Genomic DNA, 15678 nt, shown 5'->3' with positions numbered 1-15678 from the left:
GCCCTCCAGCTGATCTGTAATGGGAAGAATAGGGGCGGGAAAAACACGGAGATGAGCTCTTGAACTGACACGCATCATGTCTCTGTATCCGCCTTTGTGGCGAGCAGAAATTGGGACACGTACTTTGAGAAAATGATCACAGATTCGCTGACTGTGTGATATCTAATGCTACTTTGGTGCAAAATGTGTGGATGCGTACCAGCTTTTATTCTTAGATATAAGACTTGAGCTTATTAGTGCTCACCAGGGTAGACGGGTTGTACCAGTTGTTTGTGAACTCTTTCTTAAATTGGGACAGAAAGTTCACACTATATGGCTTAGTAACTAGTTTAGTTTGTTATTAACTCTGTATGGTTGTACTATTTGTTCTTAACGCTCATAACGCATATGCTCGCCTTTAAAAAAAAAAAAAAAAAAAAAAAAAAAAGTGCAGTCGAGTAATATGACATTTATCTTACTGCAGATCCAGTAAGCACCCTTCAAATCTTTGAAATGGGGTAGTGTTTAAGAGCTGAGTATTTTAGTTTGACCATCTGGTTTGTTACATTCTGCTTTTGCGTCTTGGAATTCTCAACCATAGTAAGCTGAATATAATCATAAAATACAATAACTATTTTTGGAAGAATATATATTATTTATTTATTTATTTTTTAATGTAAACAAGTGTACATCATATACCGTGGAGATCAAAACCGGAGAACAACCTATAATTGCCTAGATTTCAAGAGTACTGCTTAGCATATTTCATAAATTAATTGTATTCTGAAGCACAGTATAAAAAACTTAAATGAGATATTAAAAAAGATCTCTGATCAAAATTAGAGAACACTTACAGATACCTCCAAGTGATTGGTGTTAATCTGGCACCTGGTGCTAATTTCCTTAATTATATCACAAAGCCTATTTAACTGGCAGCATTTCTCCAGTTTTCACTGAGATTGCAAGATGGTGGGCCACTCTAAGGTGACTAAAACCCTGCGACAGGAGGTTGTCCTGATGAAGGCCAAAGGGATGACCCTTTCAGGCACTGCAAGAGTAGTTGGTCATTCCAAATATGTGATTTCTCGAATATTGCAGGTTTACAGTGACACTAATTCAATCTGCTGGTCGTCCACATAAGTACAGTTTTATGGGAAAGTTTGTGAAACCCTTACAGAATCTGTGAAAATGTGAATAATTTTAACAAAATAAGAGAGATCATAGAAGATGCATGTTATTTTTTTAGTTTGTGAACCCTTGGTTCTTAATACTATGTGTGGTTACCTGGATGATCTATGACTGTGTGTTGTTTTTTTTTTTTTGTTTTGTTTTTTTTGTGATGGTTGTTCATGAGTCCCTTGTTTGTGCTGAACAGTTAAACTGAACACTGTTCTTCAGAAAAATCCTCTCGGTCCTGCAGATTCTTCAGTTTTCCAGTTTTCACACTGAGGACAATTGAGGGACTCAAACACAACTATTAAAAAAGGTTCAAACATTCACAGATGCTCCAGATAGAAACACAGTGCATTGAGATCAAAATTGTACTTAATTTGTCTTCTTGCAATCATGCAAGTATCTTCTGTTGCTTTCAAAGAGCAGTACTACATGGGAAAAAAATATTTCAACAAAGTAAGAAAAATTTGGACATCTTCATCCTATTCAAAAGTTTTCAAATATACCAAAGCTGCTGGAAAACTGTAGAATCTGCAGGACCTGGAGGATTTTTCTGAAGAACAGTGCTCGGTTTAACTGTTCAGAACAAGCAAGGGACTCATGAACAACCATCATAAAGCAAAACAAAAAAACAGTCATAGATCATCTAGGTAACCACACGCAGTGTTAAGAACCAAGGGTTCCCAAACTTTTGAAGGGGGTTATTTTAATAATTTCAGCTATTTTTTGGTCTTGTAGACTATATGTAAACATCTATTATGTAAAATATCTTACTCAGGACCGTAGTAAATAAAAAATAACATGCATTTTGTATTATTTCTCTTACTTCAAATTGTTCACTTTTGCACAGTTTCTGCAGGGGGTCTCTAAACTCTTGCATAAAACTGTATATAATGCAGAGAATCTCAATGGCAAATCGGTTCAACACGGCAGCTGGAATTTCAGTGCTGAACAGGGTAAGGATCTGTCTCGGCATGTTTATGAGATGTCAGACTGAAAGCGCACTCTGCATTGACCAAGCTTATCATCAGCAGAAGGAATCAAATGGCTAAGCTTGCATGCAATTTTCATGCAAGACAATGCCCCGTCTCACTGCAAAATAAATAAAGCAGTTCCTTGAAGCTAAGAACATTGAAATAATGAAATGTCCAGCCTAGAGTCCTGATCTAAACCCGAAAGTCTCTGGAAAATCCTTGGAAACAAAGTTATGAATAAGAAACTCACAACATTTACCAAACTATGGAAGAGAGTGGAAGAAGAGTGGATCAAGATCACATCAGCACAGTGTGAGAAACTAGTAACGTCCTGCGGCCACAGATGTGCTGAATTTATTCTAAGCAAGGGCCCCGACACTCCCAACTGATTTGTGACACCTGTAACCCTTTAAAATTTTAGTTGTAATCGTCCTTCGTGCTGCATTGGGAATTGTTCTCTAATTTTGAATTTTTGAACAAGGTCTCTTTGTTGAAATACCTTGGATACTTTGTCAGGTGAATTTATAGATTATTCTCTAAGTTTGATCTCCCCTGTATGTCTATAAGGTAAAACATTGATGCAATTTATTCAGTCTGATATAGTGTTTATGCATATGCTTTAACAAAGTTTAATGATGTAACACTCAAATATTAGGCCACAACCAGGCTAAGTAACTTGTGCAAAGCTGATTTGGCCAGCCCCAAAACATCCTCAACTCAATTTGGAAAGAAAAAAGAGAAAAAAAGTTATATCGATTGTAGTCTGGGTAGATGTTATATTTCTTCTTTTGACAAGAAGAAAAATAAGGCTGTACTAAGGCCTCGCATCATGTCTGATTTTCACAACACGTTTTAATTTTTCATTCATTTATGTCCACTGGAAATATTTTGGAAATACTTTATAAATTTTGCATCATGCAGCTGAATGATCGACACCAAGGTGAACGAAAGTACAATGCATTGAACAGGCTGTACTTCTTTCCCTCAGCCTTGTTATCATTCATGTGAAGTTAAATGTGGCGTCTACGTCCATTAAAGTCCACAGCTTGAAAAAGTAGCATTCGTCATTTTAAACCGCAGCACTTTTGACAGCCAAATCACTAAAGGGTTGCGCTTTTTATTGATTAAACTTCCATTAGGTTGTTGGAGATGCTAATAATGACACGAAATGTCTTAAACCGCATGCTTTCTCCTCAGGTGTACTACTTCATACATCCCAGACAGACAATTTAATATCTGTGGCAGCTTGTCATAGTAGAGAAGCTCTATAAATATGGGAAGAAAAATGGAAGTTCCTTGCTACTTAACTCAGATACAGATGCAGACCCTTCATATTATCATAAATATCCATTATCTCCATTGTCATGCATCATCATCACCACTTCCGCGACCATTCTTCACAGTTCCTTCACACGGAAAACAAGGAAAGACTGGGCCTCATGGGAGCTTGGTGTAAACTGTTTTATGGAAATGTATAATGTAAATGTAATAACTTTGAGAAAAAGAGACACTGAATGTGTCTGGTCAGATTTCATTTCTTATTGTTCTAAGACTTTAAAGGATGGATCACCCATAAACGAATGTTGCGATTTACACTATCCACCTTATTTTTCATGTAAGAGCAGGCGTGGTCATTTGTAAATTTTACGGGTCTGGCTTCTGGTCTCAAACGTACCCTGGTGAAAAAACCAGCATATGCTAGTAGGTATGTTTTGATGCTGGGATGCTGGTTAGGTAGGTTTTGATGCTGGTTTAAGCTGGTCCTTTGCTGGTTTATGCTGGTCCTTAGCTGGTTTATGCTGGTTCATGCTGGTCCTTAGCTGGTTCATGCTGGTCTTTGACCAGCAACATGACCAGCATAAACCAGCATCAAAATCTACCTAACCAGCATCCCAGCATCAAAACATACCTACCAGCATATGCTGTTTTTTTCACCAGGGATCCAGCGATTTTTAGCTGTACAGCTCGTCTTGCTGCCTGATATTGCAAATTGCTGTGTCTTACCATATTAATGTACTATCTAAATTATGAACACACTGGTTTGTAGTGCAAACAGTATTACCGTTTAATGCGCGTTCTTATTCTTCTCAAACGGAAGTCTCGCCCCGCGAATAACGTGGATATTCCACGTCTTTTGTATTTATGCACTCTTAAGAATGAAAGATTTTCCAAAGCGACGCCATAAGAATTTTGGGTTTCCTAAAGAACCTTTCAAAAGTTTTTTTTCTTCCTTTGAGAAGAACATTTTAATAATCTGAAAAACACTTACGTTCTGTTATTAAAGAATTTTTAAAATTTTGTTTTGTTTGCCACGGAAAGCTATTATGTGGACTTCTGTGGTGCTTAGACGTCATTTATTATAATTTCGTTGAAGAGACTGACTAGGAAAATGTATTTTTTTTGTGTTCCATGGAAATGTTAGTCAGGGTCTGACTTGGGGAGCGGCATCTGGGTGAGTAAACAATAGAATTTCTATATTTTGGTGAGGTATTCCTTTATCTTCAATACAATGCTGTAAATGTTGTAGAAACCAAAAAATAGATGCTAATGTAGCCTGTAAATGTCCTCTTTCACCAGACATCTTTGTGTGCTTATCTCCATTTTGTCACTGTCAGCCTAGGCAAAAGATTATGCTGTGTACATATTGTTAGCAATTACGTTCCAATCTGCATTTGAGAAATTACCATAATAAAGATTGGAGGTCGAATTTAAGGCTTTATTTGTTTGGGGGCTTAGGGTATCTGCTCTCCCGGAACGTTACAGTGGCCAAGCACTGCCGTGGCACTCGTTATCTTTGCGCATAGCTAATGAAGCAGCGCCGTCGTGCACACTGCGCTTTTTCATTCATACCTCAGTGCCTTCGATTTGGCTATGAAGAGCTACGCATTGGCAGTGTGACAAGCGATAATACGAACAAAAATAACTTGCTTTTTTCATGCACGTCAAGTTTTAGCCGAGGTTTGTTGCTGCCTACCCGCTGAACTCTTTGGAACGCACGCATTACACGCCTGTCAAGATGCGAGATGCAAATATGTGTGGGCTTTTACTTTCAGAGCCACATTAACCTGTTATTTATATGTTCAGTGCGGAATGTCTACCTGAAGATTGCAGCTTATTAAAAATGTGTTCAAATTAAGAAAAAAAGTAAGCCTATGTATATTTATTTCTTATTTATGTCTTTAATATAGGTGGATTATTAAAATTAATAAAAATTCTTGCTAAATATTATTTTGATTATTATGATGATAATAATAATAATAGTAATTATAATTATAAAAATAAAAGTATTATTATTATTTGTTATTATTATAGTCGTGTATTCGTCCATTCTTTTATTAATTTATTATATAATATAATTTAGACAGATATATAATGTAAATATAATGTATAATATAATGTATTCTATTATTTCTTTTTTTCTTTTCTTTTATTATTTTACATTATTATATAATAACTAGCACTAAAATATGATATTACAAAATTATTACATTTTTAAACACACACACACACACACACACACACATATATATATATACATATATATATATATGCAGCAACAGCAACAATTATAATAATTTATATCATTATATATTATATATTCTTAATATTAATTCAGAATTAAATAAAAATAATTTGTTATAATTATTATTACTATTATTATTATTATTATATTTTTGAGATTCATGCACTTGGTTTTGGAATTATAATTTTATGTAATTCTGTCTAAATAATAATAATAATAATAATAATAATAATAATAATAATAATTTTATAGTCTTGATACTCATTTATGCACTTGTATTGTTTTGGAGCCATATTCTGGACACAAATGAAACAACAACAACAATAACACAGGATTAAGCAAATAAATAACATTCTGGTGATTATTATTATAAGTTTTCCTCCAGAATATTCCCTCCTAAAGAAATGTCAGTACTGATTATATGGCTCTGTCTTTTTTTTTTTTTTTTTTTTTTTCATATATAATTTATTCAGAACATAATTTAGGCAGAATTATAATTTGTATAGTCTGGCTAAATATTATTTTGTCCTAAAAATAGTCTTAATATTTGTCTTAATAATAATAAATAAAACTAAAAAATAGTCTTAATAATAATAAATAATAGTTTTCATATCCATCCATTATTTTTTTCATTTTTTCAGAGTATCATTTAGCCAGAATTATAATGTGTGTATAACTCTATGATTTCTTTCTCTGCTTATTTCATTTTATTTTATTTTATTTTATAGTATTCAAATAATTTTGGCTAAATAATAATAATAATAACAATATATTCTTGATACCCATTCTTATATGGTTTTGGAGCCATATTCTAGACAAAAATGAAACAACCACAACAATAAATAATAATAATAATAATAATAATAATAATAATAATAATAATAATAATAATAATAATATATTCTGGTATTTATTATTATATTTTTTCCCCATGATATTCTCTCCTAGAAATGTCAGTACTGATTATACGGCTCAGATTTCTTTTTTCTCTCACAGTTCTTTTTGGAACTGTGTGATTGCCCAGTTGTTTGGGTACATGCTGTATTTTAAGTCGTCCTTAAGGAAGCTTAACACGCTTGCTGTTTTCAAAAGGGGCACAAAGTCACATAAATTCAGCTGTCCAGGGTAGCCAGACTGCAAGAATCTCAACTGTAATTGTGGCCTCAGCAATACAATATATCTTTTGTTCTCCTTCATTCCTCTCTCTCCTCCTGTAGTTAAACCATTACCTCAGTCTGTATGGACGCAACTGCACAATCAATCCACCGCCTCTGAGACAAATCAATGTCTCGCTCATATAACACCTCAAATAAACTACTCGTAATTGTTTGTGAATCTTGTGGCCAGAGGTAGAGTGATTTGTTGCTCTAGATGAATTATTCGGCCTAATCACTGGTTTTACATAGTTAGAGCCATTTTTCTTGAATAGGATAAGATCAAATAGTGCAATTTTAGGACTTACATGAGTCATTGTCTTGAATTGAACACTAACTCCATCCTTTTTGTGTGTAGTTTTACTATACATTGGCCTTATTACACCGTATCCTAACTACACGCAATAAAAGGTATCTTTTCCATGTTAATCAGAGTTTTTTCCACGACGACGACACGCAAAATTTCTGTTTTAAAAACGGTTTCTATTTCCGCGACGTCATGGCTGGAGAAACAACATACAAACCAATAACAGCTAATCTCAGGTATGGATTATGTGTTTTATTTAAAGTTGAATGTGTTTAATGTGAGTTTGAATATCATTTTGTGTGAGCTTTATAGCCATACTGAAAGCAACAACAGAGAGTTTACCTCAGATCTTAAAAATTAATGAAAGCAAAGATGTACATTAAAACTGTGAACTCAGTGCGAACCAACAAGTGTATTCCATAACAAAGACAGCATCAGTCACTCAGTATGTACATTTAATAATGTTAAAAAGGTTTTATATGTGTGAAATGGATCATAAACTTGCCCATTTCATTGGGAGTGCAATGCACTTCCGCCCTTCTGAATGGCTGTGATAGTCACGTCACGGGGTCGAGTGTGGTGTGGACACCCAAAATGCTTGTCGCTGGAATCTTGTCACGTCGCGTGTAGTTAGGAAACGGTGTTACATTAACCAAGTGAAAAAAACACGAGATGAAAAGGGTCATACACATTACATATAGTGTATGTTTAGATGATCAACATTATATCTGGTGCATTGCATTTTTGTGGCTGAGAATGGTTCATTCAGATACATGTACTCCAATATTAAGTCACTTTTTAAATTTTATTTAACACTTTATTGCTTTGGATAAAAACATTACCTAAATTAATAATTTTTAAACTAGATTCCAATCTGAATCCTCAGTGCTCATGTCATTAATTGAGTAATGCGTGTTGAACATATTTGCCGCTGCCTCTGCACCAAACATTTAGTTTTAGTGAAGAAATCCCATATGTCTTTTAACAACACCACCCCTCATTTCTACAGGGAAATCAGCTGTATGTGTTTTGAAAAGGAGACCTAACAGTTGTGTAATTTAGAGTCACCAGTGCGCTTATAACAAGTTGTTCATAATTAATCAACTAAAATTGTTCTTTAACAAAAGCCTGACACCAGAGACCTTCCGGCAAGCAAAATTTGTGCACATGTAGGCCTACTAGATGAGATGACTAATATATTCAGAATGATTTTGGGCTTGCATGCAAATTGCTACAAGCCATTCATTATGGGTCTAAAGGCACAAGAAAAGTTCTGATTTCCCACCTCCTCTCCAATCCCAAAAGGCTTTAGGGCACTGGTAAGTGCTGCTCATTCTGTGATAAGTCGGCGTGGGTTCTTGTTTTAGTGGCTTACAAATGGTTGTTAAGTCTGTCACTCCGAGTGCTGCTGCTGTGTGCAAGCAATGGGCCTCGGTTTCTGAACTGCATGAGGCAGACATTAAATGTGCTGCACGTCCTGTAGAACACACTGCAAATGACAGGAAAACAGTCAAATCAGCGGAAAGTATAGCATATGTTTTAAAGGGTCATGAAATGGAGAATCAAAATGTTACTGATGTTTACACATATAAGAGGTTACTCCACAATAAAAGCGTACTACAAGTTTTAGAACTCCAACTCACCTATTTTAAATTACGATTTATATCACAGGGCCGTTGAATGCTTGAATATGATTGGCTGATGAACATTCTAAGGTGTGCAGTTATTTTCAAGGAAACGCACGGCGAACATAGTTCCAGGCAGATCTTGACCACATTGCAAGTCTGTATCACTTCGCCACACGATTTCAGTTATTTCAAAGGTCCTTACAGCCTAAAACAGCAAAATAACCAAAACCCACAACGACACTGGCCAAACAAATGAATACAGTAAACAATGGGATAAAATTGAAATTATTTGCATGTTTTTGCCACAAAATTACGTTTTATTATGTACGGAAAGCACTCTCTTTATCCCACTCTCTCTCTCTCTTACAGACGTACACACATACAGTTTGCACACGTTAGTATACATGCTAATGTTGTTAGTGGTGCTCTGACCCCGCTTCGCATCATGCCTAACAACGCCTCTTAGCTGTTATAAATTCACTGTAAATCACAGCTTTTTTGGGGCTTATTGCTTTATTATTCATTTCTATCTGAAATGCCAGAATTTGAAAACGAGAATCATGATGCCACAATTTTCCTTGACAAAAGTTTCACAGTATATGAAAAACTGAATTGAACAATAACACCTAAAGTGATAGTTGACAGTAACCATTGACTTCCATAGCATTTTTTTCATACTATGGAAATCAATGGCTAGCGTCAAATACTTGTTTAACAACATTCTTCAAAATAACTATTCTTGTGTTCAACAGAAGAAAGTAAGCTATACAGGTTTGGAACAACTTGAGAGTGAGTAGGGCCTTGTCCTTGTTCAACATTTTGTCTCCATTCTGGCCTTCCGTCCACACTGAAACTGCATTTTTGTCAAGGAAAACAGTTTTTGAAAACACTTTCCAAAGTGGATAAATTTGAAAATGCCATTTTCACTTTATCCACCTTATTTTTCCCATTAGAGTGGGTGCAGCCATTTGTATATTTTTTGTGTCTGGCTTCCGGGCTCATCCACTTCCAGCTATTTTTAGCTGCACAAAAAGCTCGTTTTGCTACTTGATATTGCAAACTGGTGTGTCTTACCATATTATTTTAATGTATTATCTTAATTATGAACGCACTGGTTTGTAGTGTATATTCCAGATCATTTCTTATGTGAAAAAGATAAACACATGTGAGGTGTGGAAGGCACCCATTTACTTTAAAAACTGTTTTTGGCTTGTCAAAGTAAAATTTTAGCATACCACATGTAACGCCTGTTACATCAAAACAAATTTATCCATGTCTAAAAATATTTATGATGCATGTAGGTGAGTTAGCAAATTATAAAACCATGAAAATCATTTAGCTAAATATTAACCTGAATTGGTAAGCAAGGTAGTTTTTTCCCAAAATGCCAGCTATGTGGCAAAGTGAACCAATTGCTGTGGGGTAAGTTGAGCCAGCACTTCAACTTACCCCATCATAAGGCACTGAAGTTAAGTAAAATATCTGAAGTATAAACTGGTATTTTTTTTGTGATATTATGCCGTTTTTTCAGAAATATCTTTTATTAAAAGATATGACCGTGGCAAGCATTTTGCCCCCAGAGGCATTGCAGGTGACAAGTGCATTTATTTTTAATGTTACAGTGTGTTTGTAATTTCAAACCAGCATTTAACAATGTTAAGACACCTAGTTTATGATAGTTGCTAGTAATAAAATTGGTACAAACCAAGCAATTAAGAAAGCAAAAACATTTGGTGAAAAAACTTCATAAAAGATATTATAAACAATGTTGGTAACCATTGACTTCCATAGTATCCATATGAAAGTCAATGGCTAATGTCAACTACTGTCAAAATATCTTTTGTGCTCAACAGAAGAAAGAAACTCATACAGGTTTGGAACAACTTGAAGATGAGTAAACGATGACAGAAATTAGTTTTTTTGAATAATGTTATTATTCAATTCAGTTTTCCAGATACCGTGAAATTGGAGTACTAAGTTTGTAGTTAACATTCTTGGGTGTTTATCCTTGTAATTAGATACTGCCGCTCGTTCTAGAAGTAAACATGGAGTGATATACAGCCCGAATGATTCATCTGTTACCGCAGTGGTTGTTCATCACAGTCCTTTTAAACAAACATACCTGTGAGAGAGAGAAGCGATAAAAACTGATAAAAAAATGCAATTTGCATGAGGTATTGCTGTATGCGGATAGCAGTGACTCAGACTTACCGCAGCGCTTCAAAAAAAAAAAAAAAAAAAAATATCCTAAAGAGGAGGGTTAGAGAGAGGGAGGGTGAGCAGGGGTGGGAAAAAGATAAACAGTTGCTCCTATTGAAGCCAGTTAGAGATGATTTTTGCTCTGTGCCGAAAATAAGGTTTCATTTTTCACGCTTGCACAGCTGATGAGTACAAAGCGAGACGGTTCTGTAGGAATAAGCTATTGTTTTTCCACTGTGACACTTCGCTTGAGAAATGTGATCGTGGCTTAAATGGAAAGAACTCCCTCCTAATGCGTTTCTGAAGAGGCTTTGATAGCTTCACTAAAGTTCTTTATTCATTTTAACAGAACTGACTTCAAATCTACCAGCAAACGACTACATTACCTATTGTTGCAAACACGGTTTTAACTGGGGCTTTTGAAACTCCATTATACCTTCATTTCATATGAGCGCAAAGGGACAGTACTATTATAGTGCTGATGAGGCTCTGTATTATTAGCATTTGTACTATTGCTGTCTGTGACAGTACTATTTGCGAGCTGAAAGTACATAATAAGGTGCTGTATTACTCTATTCCACTGTAGTGAACCAGGATAACTCAAATAGATGTTGCTACAAACTTTTAATCAGCCATTAAGGTCTGGCATTAAGATAAAGCATTATCCAGAGAGCAGAATTCAGCCAAAAATGAACATTTGCTGAAAATGTACTCACCCTCAGGCCGTCCAAGAGAAATTTAGCATTACATCACTTGCTCACCAATGGATCCTCTGCAGCGATTGGGTAATGTCAGAGAGTTCAAACTCTAAAAAGTTAATAAAAACATCACAATAATCCACAAATAATCCACACAACTCCAGTCCATTAATTAATGTCTTCTGAAGTGAAAAGCTGCGTATTTGTAAGAAACATTTTTTATATTTTTTCATCATTATTTGACTGAACTATTCCCTTAAACTAGGGCTGGAGATGAATAATATCCACAATAAATACCTAAATATTTATAAATCATTTACAAAACAAAACAGACTGTGGAACTGAAAAAAAAAGTGTATTTACCAAGGAATTATTATGGATCTGTTCTGAATGTTCAACATTCTTCATCTGTGTTTAATCTTCTGTTTTAATACGTTTAATACGTTTTGCTTTGTCTTTCATTCATTATTCGTCAAATCTGTCAGATAAAAACACATAGTTACTCTAAAATTAGGATTTGTATCAATATTGACAAAACTAGAATTTAACTGTAATAAAAATTGTAGTACAAGATGGTTTTAAAGTAATTGTCAGCTTCACCTACTGAAAAAAAAAAGGTTTGACAGCTGACAATGTTGCTAGAATAACATTTGGCAAACACTTTTATTTAAAGCAACTTACACTTCATAACTGCTAAACATTTGATCAGTTCATGTATTCCAGGAGAATCAAATCCAATGCTCTACCCTTTGAGCTTCAGAAACAGTAAGTATTTTTATTATTATTATTATTTTTATAGAATAGCTCCTAGAAAATATGTCTTTCTTGACAGGTATAACTGGAATATGTGTTCTGTGATATCACACCTGTCTCTGACAGCCCTAGGCTTTGTAAACAGTAAAAAACGAATCTGACTTCAGGGTTCAGTTGTTTGGCCAATCAGAAGACATTGAGGGGTTTACTGTCCTGTCCTGTCAGTTATTTTAAGCGTTCATATTCATTTTGAGTGTTGCTGATGTCTATGGTTTTTGGAGAGAGGGGGCAGTCTAATTCAGACTGACAGAAGTTAGTAAAATGGCTATCAATGCTTACAGCACTTTTGCATTGCTATGCTAAAGAAAATGAAGTAATTTTCTTTTCATTGCTTTTTGTACTTTCAACACTTATAATAAAATGATGTTTTTATTCTCTTATATAACATTAACCACTGGGATAGTATCTGATGTGGGTTGATTCTAAACATCTCAGTTTCCTTGGGTACGTTTCTCTCAGTATTCAGTAGACATATACTTTGTTTCTCAGCTCACGTCTGAGAATCCAAGGCATGGGAGAAGAATCTTTAAGCTTTGAAAGTGCTGATAACTAGTCAAAGTAATTTGTCAAAAAAAAATCTGCCAATTAAAGGGGTGATTGGATGCCAATTTTCCACAAGTTGATATGATTCTTTAGGGTCTTAATGAAAAGTGTATAACATACTTTGGTTAAAATTTCTCAGTGGTGGTTTAAAACACCTGTTTTACCTTGTCAAAAACAGCTCTGTTCACAGCATGCCGTTTTTGTGTATGTCCCTTTAAATGCTAATGAGCTCTGCTCACCCCGCCTCTTACTTCTGTGGGATGACAAACAGTTTTCTGAGCCTGTAAACTTTAGCCGTATTTAGCTGCGGAACTTGCTAACTAGTACGTTATTAGGAAACGTGATTTGCAAACATTAATAAAAAACCTTATACTAACTTCTTCTGTAGGTGAAGCTGGATCACGAATGATTTGCACGAACATAGCTGCATTTAGGCAGATCAGGGGGTGCATTCCCTTCAAAAACAAGAGTAATCCTCTGCGTCTTCAGTAGCTCAGATGTCGGGAGTAATTGACGACTACTATGTTGATTATTACATCCAACAACAAAACACCTTAATCTTTTATGAAACATTCTTGTCTAACCCGCTGTGGTGTCGAAACAATGGCGGACATTTACAGCTTACTCAGGGTGGGTCTGTGCTAAAACTCCAGTGTCAGTCAAAAATTGTGGGAGGGGCCTGGGCCTTTGTGACATCACACAGCCAAGAATCTGAGAATGGCTTGATCTGAGAAAGGGGTTATGATTTATAGGGATTAAAAAAACAACAACAAAATAAACCACTAGGTGGATTTTTATCATTATAAGGTGGTTGTGCACACACACTGCCAACACACATTTATTGTTTTGGCAGGGTATATAAAACAAATAAAATATAATTGAGTTTGTTGACCTGGTTTTGTTACAGTGTTGAAAACAGTTGTGCTGCGTAATATTTTTGTGGGAACCATAATCCATTTTCAGGATTCTTTGATGAATAGAAAGTTCAAAAGAAAGCATTCATTTGATATACACAGGAATAATGTAAAAGGCTTTACTGTCTCTTTTGATCAATGTAATGCATCCTTGAGGAATATAAGTGACCTCAAACTTTGTTCCATTCTTATATTTTATATCATGATCATGTTCAGCTGAATGAACTATAGCTTTTTCATTCTTTCTGAATAAAAAGACTGGGCTTTTCCTTTTTCTCCCCCCACTTACTGCAGTCTGAGACTCAATTATGTGGTAAAAGTATAGATGGGTTTCTTTTTATGTGATGCATGGTTTTGAATTTAGTACTTTCAAAACCTGGTACATTTTGTTTTTACTTTTTTAAGTTTTAATGAATTTTAGTGAGTTATTTGTGGTATATGTATTTTGTCACACTGTTATTGTACAGTTCCGCTGACTTGTATTTTACACCATATTGAAACAAGCATTAATTTTTCTACGTTTCTCCTATATTGATAGAGAGAGCTTTGTCTGCCTGCTATACTGAATGGTGGATTAAAACCTAAAAATCAGAAAATACGTATTGATTTGGTCATCATAGTATCTGTTCGTCAAACAAGTATTAAAGAGATAGTTCACCCAAAAATGAAAATTGTCCCATGATTTACTCACCATCAAGCCATCCTAGGTGTATATGACTTTCTTCTTTCAGACGAATACAATCAAAGTTATAGTATAAAAAATAAATAAATACTGGATCTACCAAGCTTTATGATGGCAGTGAATGGGTGTTGAGATTTTGAAGTCCAAGAAAGTGCATCCATCCATCATAAAAAGTACTCCAAATGGCTCCGGGGGGTTAATAAAAGCCTTCTGAAGCAAATTAATGAATTTGTGTAAAAAATATCCATATTTATAACTTTATAAACCATAATTTCTAGCTTCCACTATAACTGTCGTACGCATGTTCACGAGAGAGTGGCGTTCCAGCGGATGACATAGGATGTAGGCATAGTGTAAGCTCCAGTGAGAATATGCTAGTCTCGTGACAAAACTAATATGCAAGTTTTGTTTACAGGAAAGGAAAACCTTGTCTCCTTGTGGCTTATATCGAAATCCTCAACATTTTTCTTTAAAAATCCTTGTTTGTACTTCTAATTCATGACCGGTGTTTTGTTTTGCTCTGTTCACTGCGCTTCCACGTTTGTCACTGCGTTTGCTTACTCCTGGAGGCATCTATAATACTTTTTACGATGGATGGATGCACTTTATTGGACTTCAAAAAAACTTGGTTGTCACGAGACTAGCATATTCTCCCTGGAGCTTATGTTATGCCTGCATCCTACGTCATCCGCTGGAACGCCACTCTCTCATGAACGTGCGTACGACAGTTAGTGGAAGCTAGAAATTATGGTTTATAAAGTCATAAATATGGATATTTTTTACACAACTGCATCAAGGCCTTTATTAACACCCCGGAGCCATGTGGAGTACCTTTTATGATGGATGGATGCACTTTATTGGACTCCAAAACCTCAATAGCCATTCACTGCCATTATAAAGCTTGAAAGAGCCAGGACATTTTTTATAATATAACTCCTATTCGTTTGAAAGAAGAAAGTCATATAAAACTAGGATGTCTCGAGGGTGAGTAAATCATGGGGTAATTTAAATTTTTGGGTGAACTGTCCCTTTAAGTGTAGATTATATTTCACAAGTGTTTCTTTAAAAACAAAGTGGACTATACAGCCATA

Source organism: Labeo rohita, chromosome 1, assembly GCF_022985175.1.
Source record: "Labeo rohita strain BAU-BD-2019 chromosome 1, IGBB_LRoh.1.0, whole genome shotgun sequence".
NCBI classification, from domain to species: Eukaryota; Metazoa; Chordata; class Actinopteri; order Cypriniformes; family Cyprinidae; genus Labeo; species Labeo rohita.
This window is presented reverse-complemented; position numbering follows the sequence as displayed.